Source organism: Palaemon carinicauda, unplaced genomic scaffold, assembly GCF_036898095.1.
Source record: "Palaemon carinicauda isolate YSFRI2023 unplaced genomic scaffold, ASM3689809v2 scaffold32, whole genome shotgun sequence".
Classification (NCBI taxonomy): domain Eukaryota; kingdom Metazoa; phylum Arthropoda; class Malacostraca; order Decapoda; family Palaemonidae; genus Palaemon; species Palaemon carinicauda.
In genome coordinates, this window is record NW_027170871.1 from 500,170 (window position 1) to 524,753 (window position 24,584).

At 39.9% G+C, this 24,584-nt stretch overlaps 1 long non-coding RNA gene across 1 annotated transcript; it reads right to left on the minus strand.

Annotated features, from left to right (window-relative positions):
* Positions 1 to 2,625: 2,625 nt before the first annotated feature.
* Positions 2,626 to 22,670, minus strand: LOC137636532 (uncharacterized). The gene is made up of 5 exons (XR_011043139.1): positions 22,614 to 22,670; positions 20,311 to 20,482; positions 19,798 to 19,942; positions 7,795 to 7,872; positions 2,626 to 3,568 (listed from the first exon to the last, which is right to left on the minus strand). It is a non-coding gene; the product is annotated as an uncharacterized lncRNA (long non-coding RNA).
* Positions 22,671 to 24,584: the final 1,914 nt, after the last annotated feature.

Genomic DNA, 24,584 nt, shown 5'->3' on the forward strand with positions numbered 1-24,584 from the left:
CTGCAAAATGTGCTGGGAAAAAAATAACCCCCTGGGGGTTAAGGGTTGGAAATTTCCAAAGAGCCTGGGGGTAAACGGGTTAATATTTGAAACGGAAACCATTTTCAAAATTATTGCTATTATTATTACTATCCAAGCTTGGAAAAGTTGGATGTTATAAGCCAAGGGCTCCAACAGGGAAAATAGCCCAGTAAGGAAAGGAAATGGGAAAATAGACAAGTAAACTAATGAACATTTAGAATAACAGATTTTAAAAACAGTAACATTAAAATAGATAATTCATAAATATAGTATAAAAACTTATATCAGCCTGTTCAACATGAAAACATTTGCTGCAAGTTTGAACTTCTGAAATTCTACCGATTCAACTGCCTGATTAAGAATATCATTCCACAACTTAATCACAGCTGGAATGAAAACTTCTAGAATACTGTTAAGTATTGAGCCTCAGGATGGAGAAGGCATGACTATTAGAATTAACTGCACACCTAATATTACAATTGATTGATTGATCTAAGGTTTTCTGGCATCCTGACATCTAAGGTCATTGACGCCGATATCGTTTATGAATAAAAAATAAAAGAATATTCAATTAAAACCATAAAAGCAAAGATGTCATTTTGAAAGTTAAATATCGTTCAGAAGATCTGCTACTGAAATGAAGCTACTACTACTAGCATGGTAGGACACATCATGTCCAAGAATCTTGGCAAGGATGACCCTGCCATCCTCACCTCGAGCCTCAAACAGGTATCGATTTCTCTTACTACTAGAGCGTGCTAGAAATAGGAATGAATGGCGAGTGATTGCGACGCAGTTCCGGTAGGCCCTGCTGCTTCCTCCGGTGCCTTAGATGACCGCGGAGGTAGCAGCAGTAGGGGATTCAGCATTATGAAGCTTCATCTGTGGTGGATAATGTGGGAGGTTGGGCTGTGGCACCCTAGCAGTACCAGCTGAACTCGGTCGAGTCCCTGGTTAAGCTGGAGGAACGTAGAGAGTAGAGGTCCCCTTTTTTGTTTGTTTCATTTGTTGATGTCGGCTACCCCCCAAAATTGGGGGAAGTACCTTTGGTATATGTATGTATGTATGTACTATACATAGGGCATTAGGTTAACACAACCTGATGGTACTATCAGGGAAGATCTGAATGCAAAGGATGGTCAGAATTAAGAAAAATCTTGTACAACAAGCTTAACAAAGTAAATGAATGACCTATACCAAGCAGACTTCAGATTCAACCCAATAGAGCATTAGCTATGTATTCCCAGAGGGATTAGTTCTTTACAGGACCAACCAATTGTGGAACAAAACAACATTTATTCCTTCAATATTTTGACCATAAGCAGAAATTTTGTAAGTCGCTTCAATAAAAAAAACCCTGAAAGAAAGAGGCTATCATCCTCTCCAGATACAATATTAACCGAGTCTGATTCAAACAGGACTTCTCGAGATAGACTACAATCCCGAGCCTCCCTCGTTAAGAAGTTCCACGAAATGGTCCTCAAAGAATGTCCACTCAATTGTTGATGAGCACTTCAGTGTCTCTAAGAAAAATTTCCTCTTGCTTGAGGGTACACATAGGCACACTATTATCTTATTTCTCTTCTTGTTATTTTGAGTTTCTATTGTTTATATATGAAAGATTTATTTTAATGTTATTATTCTTAAACTTCTCTTGTAGTACATTTCGTTATTTCCTTTCCTCACATAGCTATTTTCCCTGTTGGGGGCCTTGGGTTTATAACATCCTACTTTTCCAACTAGGGATGTAGCTTAGGAGGTAATAACACTTATAATAATACTATAATGATAATAACAATAATAATAATAACCACTCTGCTACTGGGGCTGTGACTTCTGAAAACATTCAGTGAAGAGCGTTCAAAACATAACTTAAACTGACAAATTCTGTCTTGTACCAAACTTGAGGTATTTAGTGCCTGTTAAAAATGTCCAAGTTCTATTCTCTCTATAAAACTGGTGTACCTCAGTATCTTTAACATATGCTGACATTATGTACTTTGGTGGGAAGTAGTCGAGTTGTTTTTGTTTGAGAGCGATCAAGATTATTATGAATATTTTCTACAAAGATTAAGTTATTGAATCCTGATCCAGCCCACTGACAGAGCACAGGTATTTACAACTTATCTCCACCTTTGAATTGCAGATAAAACTGTGGATGTGGTCTCTATGGAGAACCTGGTTTAAAATAGGAACTTAGAGATGAAAAACATCTGAAACTGGTCTCCAAAAGTATCACACTACTTTGAACAGCTCTCGTAATTACTCATACAAAAAGCACAAGCATAAAATCATAGCGAGGAAGCGGTAGTAACAACTTACGTCTACTAGGGAGACCAGGAGACAAATGACGCCGTCTCGCTAACTCGGCCACTCCTACACAGGGGTGAGGCAGGTGGTAAGCATACGATGTTATCAGAATCCAACAACTTGAATTCTGGTCGTAACTAAATGACTTAGGAGTAAACTCAAACATATATAATGAGGGTTTGAACTTGCGTAGGAACAAAATACAATTATGGATTATGTGTCCGGGGGGTTTTTGAAACAACTGCTAAATTCCAAAAGAATTGTTAGTTTATTAATGAAAGAAAATTTCTCAGGTCTTCATCACTGTATATATTTTTTGGGCTGTACACTCAACTTGAATAAAGTCTACATTTTTTTATTATTCCAAACACAATTACTACAATCTTCCTTGCTTGGCATGAATATTGTACTTACATAAACCTATGGGATCAAATTCATAATCATATTATACTATTAGCACCCTATGGAACAAAGTTATTAAATCTCTCTACACTGTCCCTTAGGCTCAAGTAGTCAGTGGATGTCATGCATAGAAGGAAAAGAAGGACTTTTACATATACAGGAGACAAAACGGAAGGGGAAACGTGCAAGAAATCTTGGGGAAGGATATAAAGTTTACTATGCAAGGGAAAATACAAGGAGAAATGTGGGAGGAATCACTCTACTTTCAGATTTGCAGGAAAATGTCGGAAATCAAGCTCATGAGAAAGATAATATGGCATATCCTCTCGGCATGCGTCCCTTAAAGGCGTGGCGAAAAACAGGATGAATTTAGAGGGAAACTACAAGAATACATAGGAAGAGCTCGAAGGAGTGAACTGCTAGTGTTATCTGGGGATAAGAGTGTTGGAAGAAACAATCAGGAAGGTGAAAGATTGATGGAATTAGCAGAAGCTATGAATTGCCATGAATACAGAAGTTTGAGAAAAGGAGAAGTCATTGGGTAACTTATAAAATGGATAAAATGTTTCACAAATTTACTATGTGTTAGCCAAGAAAACCATTACGGATTGTAAGATTACAAATAAATCCATAGAACCTCATAAACTGGTAGTGGCAGATTTCAGGCTGAAAGCAATAAGGAAAGGAAAGACCCCAGCCACAAATAGGATCAAAACTTAGAAGCTAAAGGGGGGTATAAGGTACAAGAGTTCAGAGAAGCTTCTTCTATCCTGGCTTGACCTTATTTCTCCGGATCTTGCCTCGAGGAAGAAGTGCATATCATCATTGGGGTCTCCTGAAATGGAAAATCCTACATTAGAGCATTGCTGGACATTTGGAAAATGTTGCTGTTCCACAAAATAGCTTGCAATGGGTAAGAATAATCAAAGACTGGCTTTACTGTTCTGTCAATTTTCTCTGATACTGTACTTCATTATCCATTTTAATCATGTAAGCGCCCTAACTCATTTGAGCAGATTGTAAATTTTCTTAGTTCCAAATAAAGTGTTGAGAGAAGGACCTAGTTTCATTATAACCTCCTTTATCTTAATTTATCCAACGCATCCTTGAAGAGAGAGGATTTAATGCTAATTATTTATCGCCGTGAATATGCCAACAGGTTACGAGCCAAGGTTATTGGCAAAACCATTCGATGGTGATGCCAATAATTATGATTTTCATAGTCTCTCCCATGGGCTAATAAAACCAAAGGCTTGAGATGACAGAGTAGATTCTATCAAGTTAATGAGATGATATTACCTTAGGGATATATCACAGGGTTTAAGCTTTATGGAAATCATATACATACTCATAAATGGAAGATAAGAATGCTGATGTATCATATACATTATTATTATTATTATTACTATCCAAGCTACAACCCTAGTTGGAAAAGCAAGATGCTTTAAGCCCAGGGGCTCCAACAGGGAAAAATAGCCCAGTGAGGAAAGGAAATAAGGAAATAAATAAATGAAGAGAACAAATTAGCAATAAATCATTCTAAAATAAGTAACAACGTCAAAACAGACATGTCATATATAAACTATTAACAACATCAAAAACAGATATGTCATAAATAAACTATAAAAAGACTCATGTCCGCCTGGTCAACAAAAAAGCTACAACAGATAAAGCTTTGCCGCCACATAAGGAACGAGGCGAGACGATTAATGACGACTTGATGGTTGTGTGTACATTAAGTCCTCGACTTAACTTGATAAGGTTCCAAGAAACTTTAAGTCGAATTCTATCAAGTTTTGGCCTAGAGTAGGCTTCACCTGTTGAAGATTGCCCGGCCCTTTTGGCCAGACACGGGCTCTTGCAATCTTGCAGCCCGTAGAGCAGTGGTTCCCTAACTATCTTACCTGACGCCCCCTTTTTGCTTCCAGTAGACCCGTACGTCCCCACTCATCTTTTTTTTTTATATGAAATGATTCTTACATCTATTTCTTAGCATTGCACAGGAAAACAGATTTCTGTTTGTATTACAATCTAATAATGAAAGCCACTCAAACAAATAATAGTACATTCCAGTAACTAAAAACGAAACATTTGGTTCAAAGTGAGCGAAAAAAAGTTTGAACATTAGCAAATTGACAAAATTGAGTTGCAATTTTAAGAAGAGATAATTTGAAAACATGGCATATATTTTTTGGAAATACTTATGAGACTAAGGCACAATTTCTGGTCAAATTTAGTGAGATGGATGCATGTATGTAATGACAGATATTTGTTCTTTTAATGATTTTATTATTTTATTAACCCTTTTACCCCCATGGACGTACCGGTATGTCCTTGCAAAAAAATGCTATAAAAATTATTTTTTTTCATATTTTTGATATTTTTTTGAGAAAATTCAGACATTTTCCAAGAGAATGAGACCAACCTGACCTCTCTATGACAAAAATTAAGGCTGTTAGAGCAATTTAAAAAAATATATACTGCAAAATGTGCTGGGAAAAAAATAACCCCCTGGGGGTTAAGGCTTGGAAATTTCCAAATAGCCTGGGGGTAAAAGGGTTAATTTTCAAGTTTATAACCCAGCCCTTATACAATTTTCTAAATCAGGCCTATCAAAATGTATTGCATGGAAATTATAATGGTCTCTCGGTGGTTTATCATCTGCAGACTTTATGTAGCTGTTGCTTTGCCAGGCCTTCTCCATCATAAGACTCAATACTTCGCAGTACTCTAGAAGTTTTATTCCAGCTGTGACCAAGTTGTGGAATGATCTTCCTAATCGGGTTGTTGAATCAGTAGAACTTCAAAAGTTCAAAGTTGGAGCAAATGCTTTTTTGTTGACCAGGCGGACATGAGTCTTTTTATAGTTTATATATGACATATTTGTTTTTGATGTTGTTAATAGTTTATATATGACATATCTCTTTTGACATTACTTTTTTTAGAATGATTTATTGTTAATTTGTTCTCTTCAGTTATTTATTTCCTTATATCCTTTCCTCACTGGGCTATTTTTCCCTATTGGAGCCCCTGGGCTTATAGCATCTTGCTTTTCCAATTAGGGTTGTAGCTTGGATAGTAATAATAATAATAATAATAATCACTTGCAGCTCTGCGATCATTTGTCGTTAGTTCTAGTACTCTGAAAGTTGCACCACTTATGAGAACTAGAGGGGCACTCAGTAGAGCTTCCTGGTCCCAATTTTAACAGGGAAGAATAGCTAAGTGAGGAAAGGAAATAAACAAACTACAATTGAGAAGTTATAAACAATTAAAATATTTTAAGAACAGTAGAGCACTAAAATAGATCTTTTATATATAAACTATAATAACTTGAAAAATAACATGCGAAAGAGAAATGATAGAAAAGTGTACCCTCAAGCAAGAGAATCTAGCCCAAGAGAGTAGGTTTTATACTGTGGAGTTAATATTTCCATTATTCATAAACTACGTCTAAATATTTATATAGATGTGCACGCACAGATTCGACCCTTCCCACCCCCTCCCCCTTTCCTAACTATAACCAGCTGGTTTCGCAATTTGTGGGAGATTGTGGTTTCCAAGTGTACCTCTCGGGGTACCACCTCTCACCTGGGTATGACTTCTTCACATGAAAAACGTAATGACATTAAATGTTCTCTAGTCTTGGGTAGTGCCATAGCCTCTGTACCATGGTCTTCCACTGTCTTGGGTTAGAGTTCTCTTGCTTGAGGGTACACTCGGGCATACTATTCTATCTCGTTTCTCTTCCTCTTGTTTAGTTGAAGTTTTCATAGTTTATATAGGAAATATTTATTTAAATGTCATTGTTCATAAAATATATTATTTTTCTTTGTTTCCTTTCCTCACTGGGGTATTTTCCCTGTTGGGGCCTCTGGGCTTATAGCATTTTGCTTTTCCAACTAGGGTTGTAGCTTAGCAAGTAATAACAATAATAATAATAATAATAATAAAACGTACTTCAATCTGTAACTAATGCTTTGAAAGCCCAATTTAAGAATCGGTAAAACAAAAGGGATTTTGACGAAGGAAAAATCTATTTCTGGGCGAGGAACCTGTGTCGCCCAGTGAAATGCTCCTTAAAGCACCATTTCTAAGGTATAAATACTGCTAAATATACATACATACATATACCATGGCACTTCCCCCAATTTTGGGGGGTAGCCAACATCAACAAATGAAACAAAAACAAAAAGGGGACCTCTACTCTCTACGTTCCTCCAGCCTGACAAGGGACTCAACCGAGTTCAGCTGGTACTGCTAGGGTGCCATAGCCCACCCTCCCACATTATCCACCACAGATGAAGTTTCATAATGCTGAATCCCCTACTGCTGCTACCTCCGCAGTAGGGGATTCAGCTAAATATACCTGAGAAAAAAGTTGCATGGAATGCCAGGAATAAACCCAGCTCGCTCACTCTGAGTGTTGGTATAGTATCTGGGGCGTGTTAGAACCACGACCAGAGGTCCCTCACCAATTAGTCTTCTCCTTCCTCAATATCTCTTTCCGTTCTGGAAGGGCCGAGATAATTTGAGAATCGTATCTATAAAGTACGAGAGGAAGGCCAAGGTTTGGGTGGATGGATGGAGTGAAGGAAGCTCTGGGAGATAGGAGGATAGATGTGAGCGAGGCAAGAGAGCATGCTAGAAATAGGAATGAATGGCGAGCGATTGTGACGCAGTTCCAGTAGGCCCTGCTGCTGCCTCCGATGCCTTAGATGACCGCGGAGGTAGCAGCAGTAGGGGATTCAGCATTATGAAGCTTCATCTGTGGTGGATAATGTGGGAGGGTGGGCTGTGGCACCCTAGCAGTACCATCTAAACTCGGTTGAGTCCCTTGTTAGGCTGGAGGAACGTAGAGAGTAGAGGTCCCCTTTTTGTTTTTGTTTCATTTGTTGATGTCGGCTACCTCCCAAAATTGGGGGAAGTGCCTTGGTATATGTATGTATGTATGATTCTTTGATCAGATTCAGATATGCTATTAAAAATTAGTAAAAACAAAAATGCTTCAGCGAAATATTTTGCGTCTAAAGCATACCTACTACTACATGTGGTACTCACCTTTAATCTGTGGTTGCAAAGATCCGATTCCTGGCATTTACTGTCGGTTCCCTCTTTGACCACTGATTTGCAGGGCACCTGTAAACAATACCAAATTAGTTACAGAACTATAAAATTATTAACAGTAAACTAACTAATGAAATATATATCAAAGTCATACGGACAAGTCTCTAAGTCTCCCCACATACAAAAAAAAGTCACTAACTCAATATAGTATATTCAACAGCCAACTCCAAAATAGGTTTAGTGTTTCGATAACATTACACAGGAGGTTACACAATGTGTATTTTGTAAATATCCAATAGCTAAATTTATAAATCATAGTCAATTATTACTCAATCATAACAGCTGAGGCCGGTGGATTGGACAACTTGGCCAAAGGGAAGCCAGTAAAAAGAAAATCACTTAACAACTAAATTATAAACCTTTCTGTTTTGCAGTTAAAGGGAAAGATATGACTTTACTGAACTATGCAAGTAGAGCTTATGCAAAAAAACTCCCAATCTTTTCCTATCACCTACTCTGCATTGGCCAGCGTGGTGAAGACAACTGGCAAAAGGCACTGACATGTGTACAGCCTTTGTCATACAGTGGACTAAAAACAGCTGCATTTGTTGTTGTTGTTGTAAATAGCTAATAAAAGCAATGTTATGAAATGTCACAGGAAATACAATTACAGTAAAGGCAAAACTTAAGAGGCAAATTTCAAATGCATCAACTGCATTATTACAGGTACAAAGTATCAAAATGTGGAAATCTATGAAGGGTTGTTCAAAAATTCTATCTCATACTTTTAAGATTTTGACAATTACCCCAAGTGTCAAATACAGTAACTGACATTTCTTTTGCATTTCAGCAACACACACCTGTGAAAAATACCAATTTTCACTGTTAATATTACAGGTACTAGGTTGGCCAAGGCACCAGCCACTTGTTGAGATACTACCGCTAGAGTTATTGGGTCCTTTGACTGGCCAGACAGTACTACATTGAATCTCGTTCTGGTTACGGTTCAGTTTTCCTTTGCCGACACATACACCGAATAGCCTGGCATATTCTTTCCACAGTCTCCTCTGTCCTCATACACATGACAACACCAAGCTAAACAAACAATTCTTCTTTGCTCAAAGGGTTAATTTCTGTATTGTGATTGTTCAGTGGCTACTTTCCTCTTGGTAAAGGTAGAAGAGAAAACTACAGTAAGGAGCTCTTCTAGGACACTTCAAAATCAAACCATTCTTCTCTAGTCTTGGGTAGTGCCATAACCTCTGTATCATGGTCTTTCACTGTCTTTGATTAGAGTTCTCTTGCTTTAGGGAACACTGAGGCACACCATTCTATCAATTTCCTTATTTCCTTTCTTCACTGGGTTATTCTCCCTATTGGAACCCTTGAGCTTATAACATCCTACTTTTCCAACTGGGGTTCTAGCTTAGCTAGTAATAGTAATATTAACCCTTTTACCCCCAGGCTATTTGGAACTTTCCAACCCTTAACCCCCAGGGGGGTATTTTTTTCCCAGCACATTTAGCAGTATATATTTTTTAAATTGCTCTAACAGCCCTAATTTTTGTCAGAGAGGGGTCAGGTTGGTCTCATTCTCTTGGAAAATGCCTGAATTTTCTCAAAAAATTATCAAAAATATGAAAAAAAAAAATTGTAAATAGCATTTTTTTGCAAGGACGTACCGGTACATCCATGGGGGTAAAGGGATGGCTTTTGTGAAATGTACCAGTACGTCCTTTGGGGATAAAAGGGTTAATAAAAGAGAAATCCTACACTTTGCCTTATACATTCATTAGCATGTCTTAATTATACACATGAACTTGTCACAAATAAAGTTTCAAAGTTGAACCTAAACATCAAAATTTCTACGAGCAAGAATCCACCCCAGCATACATCTATTTCAGCTTCATAAGCTGGACAAGGGAGGCATTGTGGACTGTTATCTAGTTCTTTTTATGGTACTCCTTGAATTCTCACAGGAAATCAATAAATAGCTCTTTCTAGGGATCAATGAATGAACTGACTCTGGTCTCTATATAACATAAAACTATAATACGATTCATAAAAATAATTTACCTTTCAAAAAGCCATGATAAAAGTTTTACCTTTTTAATATGCTAATTACAAAAATATATCCCATGAGGTTGCAGATATACCTTCATCCCTTGCCCAAGATCTAAGAAAAGACCCCTATTATTATTATTATTATTATTATTATTATTATTATTACTAGCTAAGCTACAACCCTAGTTGGAAAAAGCAGGATGCTATAAGCCCTAGGGTTCAACAGGGGAAAAAAAACTAAGTGAGGATAGGAAACAAGGAAATAAATAAACTATAAATGAAGTCGTGAATACTTAAAATAAAATATCTCAAGATCTGTGTCATCAAAATAGATCTTTCATACGTAAGCCATAAAAACTTTAAAAAAAATAAGAGGAAGAGAAATAAGATAAAATAGTGTGCCTGAGAGCACCCTCAAGCAAGAGAATATAATAGCAAGAAGGCTTGGATTACTATAAAAGAACTGATCATTGAACAGAACACTTGAACAAGAGTACCTGCCATGACACCCGACAGGGCAGCAAACCAGCTACGACTCGACAGGAGTAGCTGCCATGACACCCAGCAGAGCAGCCAACCAGCTACTACCCAACAAGGGTAGCTGCCATGACACCCAACAGAGCAGCAAACCAGCTACTACTCGAACAAGAGTAGCTGCCGTGACACCCGACAGAGCAGCAAACCAGCTACGACTCAACAAGAGTAGCTGCCAAGACACCCAACAGAGCAGCAAACCAGCTACTACTCGACATAAACCGCCCAACTAAGAACGAGTATACCTCAAGAAAATAATGCATGAAATGGACCACATCAGGTGAGAAAGGGATTAACAAGTTCTCTTGCTTGAGGATACACTCGGGCACACTATTCTATCTAATTTCTCTTCTTGATTTGTTAAAGTATTTGTAGTTTAAATAGGAATTATTCATTTAAATGCTGTTACGGTCCTTAAAATATTTCATTTTTCCTTCTTTCCTTTCCTCGCTTGGCTATTTTCCCTGTTGGGGCCCCCAGGCTTAAAGCATTCTGCTTTTCCAACTAGGGTTGTAGCTTAGCAATTAATAATAATAATCTGAAACTAATACCACTTCACTCTCGCACATTTGATATAATATTACAGCAGTGAACGTCATGCAAACATACGATAACACTACAGTACAACATGATACATACAGATCTAATAATGTATGTCTAAATACCAACGTCAAAAAAGAAAGCATTAGAATTCACGAAGAATTAACTGTGCTATGAAGTAAACAGCGAATCGATTACCCGGTCGCAAATTTGAATTACTTGCAGGTTTGCCGCGACATCACTGCAGGAACATAATGACTGAGCTGTTGTAAGAATTGTAAATATGGAGTTTTTATGATAAAACAAAGTTTTATGAATACTTACCTGGCAGTTATATATACATAGCTAATTATCTCTATTTCGGCAGAATTTTTCTAAAACTAGGCAACCGCCTTGTGGTGGTTGGGTGGTAACACCCGTTAAAGGGTGGTAGGAGGAATCATTCCCGTTCTCTGTTCTTCAGTTCATCTATGCCCGACCTGTCTCCTGAGGGGAGGTGGGTGGGCCTTCGAATGTATATATAACTGCCAGGTAAGTATTCATAAAACTTTGTTTTATCATAAAAACTCCATTTTTACGAATAGAACTTACCTGGCAGTTATATATACATAGCTGATTAACACACTTGGAGGAGGGTGATAGACAGTAACATCGTTGGGGAAACAACCAAAAAAGTTGTAGGATAAATAAACACCTTGATTCCTTACCTGCTAAGGTAGCTGACTTCAAAGGTTCCTGCCTCTTGAGTCGCTTTCCCTTAGGAGTGTCAGCCAGGATGTGACCTGCAGTGCTGAAAACACTCAATCGAGTCTGTCAACGGGGTGAGACCAACAATCTGACTAGACTTCAGGACTACCTATTGCCCAAAATAAAAAACCGCAACTTTACCAAACCAACCACCTAACATTTGCAAAGTAGATAAAAATGATCTAACTAGACTGAGGTGACTGTACACAAGTCGAAGTCCTCAGACAACCAATAAAAAAAATACACCAACCTATGCACAAGTAAACAAAACTAAGGTTGAGGGGAGGTAGTAACTCCTTTGCCTAATACAGAAGCCGTAGCTACGTATGGTCCCAAGGTATAACATTTCTCATAATCCACCCTCACCTCTCTGAGGTAATGAGAGGCGAACACAGAGTTGCTCCTCCAGAATGTCGCATCCATAATTTGACGGAGCGACATGTTCTTGCGGTAAGCAAGCGAGGTCGCAATGGCCCTCACTTCGTGGGCTTGCACTTTTAAAAGTCCGAAGTGTTCCTCCTCACACAAGAGATGCGCTTCTCTTATCACTTCCCTCAGGAAAAAGGATAAAGCGTTCTTGGAAAGGGGCTTTTGAGGATCTTTCACAGAACACCACAGGGAGCTAGAAGAGCCTCTCACACTTTTTGTGCGAGACAAGTAGGTCTTGAGGGCTCGTACTGGACAGAGCAGCCTCTCTTGCTCTTGACCCACTAGGTTGGTCAAGTTAGGAACCTCAAAGGTCCTCGGCCAGGGCTTAGAAGGGTTCTCGTTCTTAGCGAGAAAGTCTAATCTCAAGGCACAAACTGCCCCATTCAGATTGAAGCCTACCTGTTTTTCAATTGCATGGACTTCACTAACTCTTTTAGCTGTTGCTAAGGCCAAAAGAAAGAGGGTCTTCTTGGTAACCTCCCTAAGGGGAGCCTGTGAGATGGGCTCAAATCTCTTGGTGCACAGAAATTTAAGAACTACATCAAGGTTCCAAGAAGGGGGCTTTAACTGGGTCTGCTTGGTCGTCTCAAAAGACTTCAAGAGGTCATGTAAGTCCTTGTCGCGAGACAAGTCCAAGCCCCTATGCCGACAGACGGAAGAGAGCATACTTTTGTACCCTTTGATAGTGGACACAGCTAGCTTAGCGTCCTGTCTGAGGTACAACAAGAAATCCGCAATCTGGCTCACAGAGGTAGTGGATGAGGAAATCTTGTGCTTCCTACACCAAGCCCTAAAAGTCTCCCACTTGGACTGGTAGACCCTCTGCGAAGAGACCCTCCTCGCTCTGGCGATAGCTTTCGCAGCTTGCGCTGAAAAGCCTCTCGATCTGACGAGCTTCTCGATAGTCTGAAGGCAGTCAGATTGAGAGCGAGGGGGTTTTGATGATATCTCTCGAAGTGGGGTTGTCTGAGCAGATTTGGACTTGCAGGGAGGCTTCTTGGAAAGTCCATCAACAAGTCCACCACCTCCGTGAACCATTCCCTCATCGGCCAGAACGGAGCTATCAGGATCATCCGTCCCGAATCGAGGAGGGCGAATTTCCTGACTACCAGATTGATGATCTTGAACGGGGGAAAAGCATAAGTGTCCATCCCCGTCCAATCCATCAAAAAGGCGTCTACTGCTATTGCCTCTCTGTCCGGAACTAGGGAGCAATAGATGGGGATCCTCTTGGATAAATTGGAGGCGAAAAGATCGATGAGGGGTCTCCCCCACAGCCTCCAGAGACTCTGACAGACCTGTTGGTTGAGGGTCCATTCTGTGGGAAGGACCTGCCCTTTCCTGCTGAGCATGTCCGCCCTCACATTCTTCTGTCCCTGAACAAACCTCGTCAGCAGGCTTATCCTGTTCTCCTTCGCCCAAAGAAGGAGCTCTCTTGCTGTCTCGAAGAGAGACAGAGAGTGAGTCCCTCCTTGCTTCCTGATGTAAGCAAGAGCTGTGGTGTTGTCTGAGTTGACCTCCACAATCTTCCCAGACACCAAGTCCTTGAAGGCCTTTAGCCCCAGAAAAATGGCCATCAGCTCCTTGTTGTTGATGTGCCATCCCAGCTGAATTCCTTCCCAATAGCCTGAGACCTCCTTGCTTTCTAGTGTTGCCCCCCAGCCTGACTCTGATGCGTCTGAAAACAACACTAGGTCTGGGTTCTTCTTGTGTAAGGAGATCCCTTCCCCTAACAAGGTTGGGTCCAGCCACCACTTCAGAAGAGTCTTGACTTCTATTGGAATGGGGAAGGAAAAGGAGTCTTCCTGCATCTTTCTGTTCCATGTCTTCGAAAGAAAGTGCTGAAGAGGCCTTAGGTGGAGTCTCCCCAGAGAGACAAACAGTTCGAGGGAGGACAGAGTCCCCAGCAAACTCATCCACTCCTTCGCTGTGCATCTCTTCTTGTCCAGGAAAGTTCTGACTTTTACGAGACACTTGGCCTGTCTTTCCTGAGAGGGAGAAGCCCGAAAAAGAACTGAATTCAGAACTATCCCCAAATAGAGAATAGTCTGATTCGGTCTGATCTGAGACTTCTCCCTGTTGATGACCAGGCCTAGATCCTGAGCCATCATAAAAGTCTTCCGTAAATCCTCCAGACATTTCTCCCTCGATCGTGAACGAATCAGCCAATCGTCCAGATAGAAGGATATCCTTATCCCTTCCTGATGCAGCCAACCTGACACATTCGCCATTACCCTGGTGAAGACTTGAGGAGCCGTGCTGAGACCGAAGCAAAGAGCTCTGAATTGGAAGCACTTGCCCTCCATTACAAACCTCAGGTACTTCCTCGAAGTCGGATGGATGGGGACATGGAAATATGCGTCCTGCAAGTCGAGGGACACCATCCAGTCCCCTGGACGTACTGACGCCAGCACCGACTGAGTCGTCTCCATGGAGAACTTTGTCTTCTCCACAAATACGTTGAGCGCGCTGACATCCAGGACGGGTCTCCATCCGCCCGAGTTCTTGGGGACCAGAAACAGGCGATTGTAAAAGCCTGGGGAGACTAGATCCCGAACCGGTTCTATCGCCCCCTTGTCTAGCATTTGGTTGACAAGGTCTACTAGAGCCTTCTGTTTCCCAGGATCTGAGTACCGGGCTACTAAGGCCAGCGGAGCATCTGCGAGAGGAGGTTTTTTCAGAAAGGGGATCTTGTATCCTTCCTTGATGACTGAGAGGGACCAGGTGTCCGCCCCTCTCCTCTTCCAGGACTGCCAAAAACCTGACAGTCTTGCGCCTACCGTCTGGAGGAGACGAACTTCATTTCCTGGAGCGAGGTCTGAAAGAACCCCTGGTAGATCTTGGTCCTGAATCTTGCCTTCTCCCTCTAAAATCTGATCTTGAAGTAGTCCTGCCCCGAAAGGGCTGCTGGAATCTCCTTTCCTCCCGTTTCAAAGAAGAAGGAGGGGCTGCAAAGGGCTTACGAGCAGAACGAGATAAAAGGTCTTGGATGGCTTTTTGGGCCAGAGAACGCGTAATGTCATTAACCAGAGACTCGGGAAAAAGATGTTGAGAGAGGGGGGCGTAAAGAAGCTCAGACTTTTGAGCATTGGTAACAGACCTAGAAGCAAAAGAGCAAAGCAGAGCTCTCTTCTTTAGGACCCCAGCTGAGAACAGAGCAGCCAACTCATTCGCCCCATCTCTGAGGGCCTTATCCATACAGGACATAATGCTCGTAAGGTCCCTAGATCCATCCATCTGTTCAGTTTTCCTTGCGAGAGTCCCAAGCGACCAGTCTAGGAAACTAAAAACCTCAAAGGCTCTAAAAATACCTTTGACGAGATGATCCAGCTCCGACATTGACCACATGACCTTGGCTGAGTTGAGAGCATGCCTTCTAGCAGAGTCCACTAAACCAGAGAAGTCACCCTTGGAGGAGGAAGGCACTCCCAGACCCAAAGGTTCTCCAGTTGCATACCACATACCCGCTCTTGAAGCAAGACGAGCTGGTGGAAACGAGAAGGAAGTCTTAACTGTTTATCTCCGCTCCATCATCCAGTCATCAATCTTCGTGAGAGCCTTCTTTGCGGAGATAGACAGCTTCATCTTGATGAAGGCCGACTGTTTCTTGGCCTTCTTTCTGTTAAATTGGGACTGAGGAGATTGAGGGGCAGCAGGTTGGAATTCCTCTCCAAAAAGTTCAAGAAGGGAGTGAGAGAGAACTTTGTAATCTCCCACAGCATCGGCAGGATTATCATCGTCATCAGAAACATCCTCGAGGGCCTGATCCACATCTGCAATATCCTTCGAAAGAGAAGAATCCTTAGAACCCGACAAGGGCAAATCAAAGGCCTCATCCTGCAAAAGACGGGTTGCATCCTGGAGTCCCGCGCTAGAAGAATCCTTGGAACGAGAGGCAGTATCGTCCCGAAGAGGCAGGGTGGTATCGCCCTGGGACCGAGAACGAGAGGCAGAGTCGTTCTGTCGTCGAGAGCGAGAGGCGGTATCGTCATGGCGGCGAGAATGAGAGGCGGTATCGTCGTGGCGGCGAGAATGAGAGGCGGTATCGTCGTGGCGTCGTGAACGAGAGGCGGTATCGTCGTGGCGTCGAGAACTAGGGTCGGTATCGTCGTGGCGTCGTGAACGAGAGGAGGTATCGTCGTGGCGAAGCGAACGAGAGGAGGTATCGTCGTGGCGAAGCGAACGAGAGGAGGTATCGTCGTGTCGAAGCGAACGGGAGGCGGTATCGTCTTGGTATCGAGAACGAGAAGCAGCTTCGTTCGATAAGGTATCGTCCCGGTATCGAGAACGAGAAAACGTATCGCCCTGGTATCGCGAAGAAGTATCGCCTGGCGCAAGCACACATTCCTCATCCTGGCGTAGAGAGGGAGAAGTTCTCTTTAAAGAAGAACTCCGTTCTCTCTTAGAAGCAGACTTCTTAATCGGCAACGAGTCGTCTTTACGTCTGTCAGACTGGGCGTGAGGGCGACTAAAGGCTTGTACTAAAGTCAAAAGTTGTTCCTGCATGACAGACATAAAGGATTTAGCAACATCAGCTGGGTCTTGCGGATCCGAAGGGGGGGGGGCTGACGAATAACACTCGTATCTTCGGCAGCAGGCTTCGTCCTTTTCACAGGCACGGAGTCGAAATCATCCTCCGACGGACAAGGTTCATAACTGCTAGAACCGGGAGAGAAAGAACGAGACCGTTCGTCGCGGTTCCATCTCCTCTTAGTAGGTCTTGAAGCTTCATACTTCCATTTACGTCTGGACGAATTCGGAGAAGAAAACAACACATCCGACTCGTCTTTCCCGTGACGGTCAAGAGCAGCCTGGGAATAGACAACAGGACTGTCTGAGGCGACGGCTGACCGAGGGTACGTACCTCTCACCCCCTTTCGGTCATCGACGTACCTTCTCCCTTGGTCCTGGGAGCTTGGTAGAGGTCTAGGCCTAGGGGTATGACAGATTCGGTCGGTCGCCACCTCCACTGCACTAACACAAGCACTTTCACTTTCCTTACCTTTAAAGGCCTCCAGCTGTTCTTTAATGGCCTTCAACTCGGCCGCCAGGCTAGCGTACCGAGGGTCATCCGTAGATACGGAACCTGTAGGAGGTGCAGGAGTTACTACCTCAAGGGAAGGATCAACTTCCAAAGAGGAATCAATAATAGGATCAATAGATAAATCTACGCTAAGTTCGTCTTCCTTACCACTAACAGACTTAGACTTAGACCTAGAAGCTCTCCTAACTCTATCGAGCTCTAGCTTACGCACATAGCGCTTCATAATTAACCAATCTTTCTCATCCAAAACCTTACATTCCCCGCACCTATTATCAAGGGCACAAACAAAACCCCTACAATGAGAACAAACAGTGTGAGGATCAACCGCCATTTTGGGTAGTCTCACCTTACATTCCTCATTCGCACAGATACGGTAATGACTCTTTTCACTCATAATGAAAAACAGCAAAAAAAAAAAAAAGCTAAGAGAAAACAAAATACAACGATCGCCAAAACCCCAAATCAGAGTACTTCACCAAAAAAAGCAGACTGGTACACCGAGCAGGGAAATCGAAGAAAAAACTCTTAATGACGGACCAACGTGTTATCGATCCGGCCGGCAGAGATGAACTGAAGAACAGAGAACGGGAATGATTCCTCCTACCACCCTTTAACGGGTGTTACCACCCAACCACCACAAGGCGGTTGCCTAGTTTTAGAAAAATTCTGCCGAAATAGAGATAATTAGCTATGTATATATAACTGCCAGGTAAGTTCTATTCGTAAAATGATGATTTGTTCACTAACCAAACAAACAACCTAAGAATTAAAGAGCAGCAGCTATGAATACGAATAGTATCAGTGTTGATGTAGTAGCATGTTGCCTGGGACATGCCACATGCATTAATGATAATCAACCAATCAATTGTCTTAATGTGGTAGCCATTTTCATTATTGATAATCTTCTTGCTTAAAAAGGAAAAGGCTGATTACACTTGTAGTGTCTGCAACCTCACCATCCTTGTGAGCTAAGGATGGGGGGTTTGAGGGAGCCTAAAGGTCTACCTTGTGAGTTATCAGCCGCCATTCCCTGGCCCTGCCTGGTCCTAGCTTGGGAGGAGAGGGGGCTTGGAACGCTGATCACATTCATATATGGTCAGTCTCTATGGCATTGTCACTGACCATGGCCTCTGCCACTTATAAGTAGCCTTTAGAACTTTAATTGTTTTTAATCAAGACCCTATGATAAATACAGGACTGTCAGACAATTTCTAACAGTATTCAACTGGTCTGGTAAAAATAAATGTTCCTATGAAGACGAAATAATTTGACATTTATCATATATACACATGACTAGTAAATTTAACATTGGGGACACGGATGTGTCATGTAAAAATATCTAGATTTTTCAGTCTCTTATTCACAGTAAACCTTTACTACATAAAACATTTCTTTGAAACATTTACTACAATTTAAGCCGACATAATTTGAGCTCAGTTTGATAAGAGTTCTGATCTGTGATTTCAACGCCTTACTGTTGTTACAAGCATCAAATTCTGAAGTATGCCAGTAGTGTTCAAATATCTGATCTAAAGTGTTCATTTGGTGATTGATTGATTTCAAGTTTTCAGGCATCCTGACATCTAAGGTCATTGACGCCGGTCACTTGGTGAACTATTCACATTTAAGAACACTATGAACACTAGTTGAAATTACTCTATTCTAATATTGATAGTTATAAAATGCACAGGCAAAAAGTAAGGCAATAAGGTCATTTAACCCTTTTACCCCCAAAGGACGTACTTGTACGTTTCACAAAACTCATCCCTTTACCCCCCTGGACGTACCGGTACGTCCTTGCAAAAAAATGCTATTTTTTTTAGCATATTTTTGATAATTTTTTGAGAAACTTCAGGCATTTTACAAGAGACGATGAGACCAACCTGACCTCTCTATGACGAAAGTTAAGGCTGTTAGAGCAATTTGAAAAAAAATATACTGCAAAAAGTGTTTGAAAAAAAATAACCCTTGGGGGTTAAGGGTTGGAAATTTCCAAAGAGCCTGGGGGTAAAAAGGTTAATGGAAAAAACAACAGAAAAAAATAGGATTCTTTTGGACACATTAAAAGAAATTGGAAGAAACTAAACAATGTTGAATTTAAATTTGACTTAGTTTTTTGTACCTCATTTATGGTTTATGATTGATTGATGGAGGAGGAGGAGGAGGAGGAGGAGGAGGAAGAGGAGGAGGAGGAGGGGGAGAGAGAGAGAGAGAGAGAGAGAGAGAGAGAGAGAGAGAGAGAGAGAGAGAGAGAGAGAGAGAGAGAGAGAGAGAGAGAGATACAATTTTTTTTTCTAATAATTAGTTCAAATATGATTTACTGTGCATTAACGACGTGGATAACTTTCCATGATCAGACCTCTAACCCAGGTACTATAGTCCATTTCTTTTAGCGATGCATATTTCACCGACTCGCGGCGGTGCCCTTTTAGCTCGGAAAAGTTTCCTGATCGCTGATTGGTTAGAATTATCTTGTCCAACCAATCAGCGATCAGGGAACTTTTCCGCGCTAAAAGGGCACCGTTGCGATTCGGTGCAAATATGCATCGCTAAAAGAAATGGACTATAGCTTCCTCCTTTGTTACTTTTTAAAAGGGGCATTTTTTAAAATTAAATAAAAAATAATCCTCGTCTCTTACCATGGAATTGATAAATTGTAATCCTAGAGAACTTGGTTTTTGCATTTAAGTCGTGCGGTTTCTTGGTGCGTTCTCTATAACTGCAGTGTACTTGTTGTTCAATCTACAGTCAGTAGCTCGTTTTACTTCAGCAAACTTTCATGATCTGAAAATAAGATCATTCATGGATAAGCATGTCATGAAACACTTCTGGAAACAAGTAAAATCTATTGAATTGAAAAAAAGAAAGCAATGATAAGAAAAATAAAATGTCAGTGCAGTAAGCCAGTCTTTGTACATAAGTTTTCCAATGACTAACACTGGAAGGTTATTCGCCAATAATAAGATTATACATTAAAAGCATTGATGGCCACTCATAGGACTGCTAACACAGAACTCGTGTAATATGTGTCAAATTTGTCAAATATCCCCAGAATATAGTCATCATCATCTCCTCCTACGCCTATTGACGCAAAGGGCCTCAGTTAGATTTCGCCAGTTGTCTCTATTTTGACCTTTTAAATCAATACTTACCCATTCATCATCTCCCATCCCACTTCATGCTTCATAGTCCTCAGCCATGTAGACCTGGGTCTTCCCACTTTTCTAGTGCCTTGTGGAGCCCACTTGAAAGTTCAGTGAACTAATTTCTCTTGGGGAGCGCCCGAATATTAATAAGGATGCCATCATTTTAGTACTTGCTTTCCTGTAAATATAAAAAACAAATCTTCTATTATTTCTATGCACTAAAACATCTAAAAATGGCAATTTACAATTATTCTCTTCTTCAATAGTGAATTTTATGGAGTAAACTAAACTATTTAACTTTTCCAAAAAAATATTTAGATTCTCATATGTAGGCCTAACACAAAAAATATCGTCAACACAACGAAACCAAAAAAACCCTTTAGGCAAAATCGCTGGTAACAGTTTAACTTCAAAAAATTCCATGTAAAGGTTACTGAGTACTGGGGATAGGGGATTACCCATTACCGTCGTATTCACAAAATTTGGCCTCTATAGTCTAGCAATGAGAATTGAAGGTCATTTAAACCATTATTTGTTTTTTGCCAGGAATATATAAAAGGAATGAAATAACCGAACTTCCGCAACCCTAAGAGAAAGACCTAAAAAAAATAATAGGTTCATTTTTATTAAGTGAAACAAATTTAGAAAATACAAAATGAATATTATACCTGACGTAGAGAAAATAACAAAGCAGCATAAAAGAAAGTAAACTCAAAATAGTTAGATTATAATACGCACTATTGCAGAGGCTATGCCTCGTCCTTGAACCCGAAGAGAATGGAGAGCAAGAATGAAGGAAATAGGAGCAGGGATACGGCAGAAGACTTGAAAGTAGGAGCAGATACGGAATGGGGGTAAATTTACAGCTTAAACTATGGCTGGTTTAGGGATAAAGATATAGCATGGAATCTACAATAACAAGTAAAGTACAGGGAAGCAAAACCTATTATAAACCAAACCACCTAACCAGTATAGGGTAATCCCAACTTATTTCCTGGGTAGGCTTTGCCCAACTATATCAAGTTAAGCTTTGGGGAGCCTTTGTAGGGTGACGGCCAGATCCCGTAGAAAACGGGAATATTCTGAACTATGGCCGTCGTTCTAAAAACGATTTTGGCGGGAGAAGCTAACTTAAAAAACCCACCTAACCTATGCTAAAAGCCGTATCCTTACACAGGGGGGCTGCGCCCCCTGGACCCCCCCTTACACAACATATTTAAGATCCGTAGACCATTTCCAAACGTTTTTATTCTATACAAGATAACAGTCGAAGCGATAATAAACAAATTAGGACGCTTGGCCGTAGCGCTACAAACTACCCAGCTTTGGTATTAGTCAAATTAACCTATTCAGGTACCATATGACCACAATAAAGGTAAATACTAAATGTAAAATTAGTAAAATTCATAAAAAAACTATTTAGGTAATTAGCACAGGCTTAGGGTTGTGGTGGCCGATGGAGTAATGTCGCTGACTGGTGAATGCCAGACTGGGGTTTGCATCCCGCTCAAACTCGTTAGTTCCTTTGGTCGCTGCAACCTCACCATACTTGTGAGCTAAGGATGGGGGATTTGGGGGAGCCTATAGGTTTAATTGCTATGTCATCAGCAGCCATTGCCTGGCCCCCTTCGTCCTAGCTTGGGCGAAGTTCGTATGTATATACGGTCAGTCTTTAGTCTAGGGCATTGTCCCGCTTGCTAGGACATTGTCACTGAACCTTGCCTCTGCCATTCATGAGCAGCCTTTAAACCTTTAAACCTTTACTGTGCATAACCCATTCATCACAATTTGGAAACCTTAAGTAATGCTAATACCAAGTCTACAGTATACTGCTACTACAATTACGAAAAATAAGTCACTAAGGTTATTTTAGATATGAAAATAACGTAGGTTGAATAAATCTACTTTAAAATGGTTTCTCCTACTTCATAAATATAATCGAGGTCATAGCATGAGCAATTTAAATCTACGGTAGGGTGGCCAGAGAAATGACAGGTGGCCATGTTGGCTAGTCGTATTACGTGCTATTCATAAACCAAAGTATTATTTATAATTAGCAGAGTAATTTAATTTACAATAGCATTCTTCTGAGATGGTCTTAGCTTATACCAGCCATCGGTAGAAACACAACGGCCAACTTGTTAAATGTGACAATTGTAGACAATGCCGTACCTACTTACCAAGACTGATTCTCGATTAGTCTTGTCTTTACCAGCAAATACCAAATAGTACGTCTTAGACAGTAGACAGAGATGTTAGTTTATCCTTTGGAAGTTTAAAAACATAACTAATTGCGTGAAAATACTTACAATAAGCTAATTGTAGCAGGATAGACAAAGTTTTCTTGAACAAAACTTGCCGCGCACTATCACAACACACACGTTAGGTCACGTGACTTTGTTTACATTTTTGTCAACGTTCCAACAGACTTGCGAGTCACGAAGGAACTGTATTTTAAACCGTTCCAACAGACTTGCAAGCCACGAAGGGACCTCTATTTTAAACCAAGGTCTATAGACCTTGTTTTAAACCATTTATCTATCATATACTTTCGTAAATCACAATCATATATTAAAAATATCTTTAATATATCATATTTCATCCAATTAATATTAAATTTGGCGTTACAGCTTCAACATTATTCTTTCATTATTGCTTATAAAACACTAGATTTCAGTTTTAAATAAATTGCATGGCCTTCAAATTGAATATAATTGATTACCAACGAATTTTCAGTAATGCAAAATGTTGTCTAGATAAAAAATTTAAATTCGTGATTATTTCACAGCAGGTAGTAGGTTGGCCAAGGTACCTGCCAACCGTCGAGATACTACCACTAGAGTGCTACTAGGACTTTGACTAACCAGATTATTATTATTATTATTATTATTATTATTATTATTATTGGTTAAGCTAAAACCCTAGTTGGAAAAGCAGGATGCTATAAGCCCAGGGGCTCCATCAGGAAAAAATAGCCCAGTGAGGAAAGGAAATAAATAAACTATAAGAGAAGTAATGAACAATTGAAATAAAATACTTCAAGAACAGATATTTCATTTATAAACTATGAAAAAATTAAAAAAAGAAAGAGGATAAGAAATAAGCTAGAATAGTGTGCCCGAGTGTACCCTCAAGCAAGAAAACTCTACTCCAAGTGAGAGTTCCCTTGCTTTAAGGTACACTCAAGCACACTATTCTATTTATTTAATTATTTCCTTTCCTCACTGGGCTATTTTTTCCCTGTTGGAGCCCATATATGCCTTATAGCATCCTGCTTTTCCAACTAGGGTTGTAGCTTAGCTAGTAATAATAATAATAATAATAATAATAGTACGAGACGAATATATTAAAATAAGTAAATTATTTTTATTTGGAGTAATATATTCAAATCTTAATATATATATATATATATATATATATATATATATATATATATATATAATATATATATATATACACTGTATATAAATTGATAATAAAAAAATATATTAGAAGAGACTGCTACCAAATTTTTTCTTAGCAAGAATCCTTCATTAAAAAAAAAAAAAAAAAAAAACATTAAAAAAACTATTGTCTGAGCTTTAAAATTCTTCCATATAAAATATATATTTTATAAAATAATGCTACAAAATACAATTATATTTAAGAAATATAGTGCATTAGATCCAATTAATGTTTTATTTGACTCTATAATTGAAAATCTTGAAGGGTTTTTAGTCATCTAGTTATGGTAACGTGGCAAAAAAAAGAATTTTGTGTTATGGCTTATAAAACATTAATATACCATTTTAAAGGCAATTAAAGTCTTAGAATTGAATACAGTTAATCATTAAAGGATATTCCATCCTAGAGATAGCAATATATAGATGAAAACCTTAAAAATAGAGATTTATTATTAGCAGACGAATTTATTTAGGGAAACAAAACTAAATTAAGAAAACAATATCTTATAAATTGGCCCATTCTACCTTGTAAATTTCAGCTTTAATTTTGACACTACGATTCCTGTATTCTATTAAATGATTTATATATATATTTTTATTCAATATAGGCTCGTAATCTCAAGAAATTCATGGACACGGCGATGGTATGGACACCTGTTGACAGTAAAAGTAATTATTTATGTAGACACGTATTTGATACTATCTTGCAACTTTACATATCCAAAGAGGGTATTTATTGCAAGACACGAACTATTCTATCATTGCAATATAAGACGAGTATATTAAAGAATAAAATTACTTTTATTTGGAGTTATAATATATCCAATTGTGAAGATA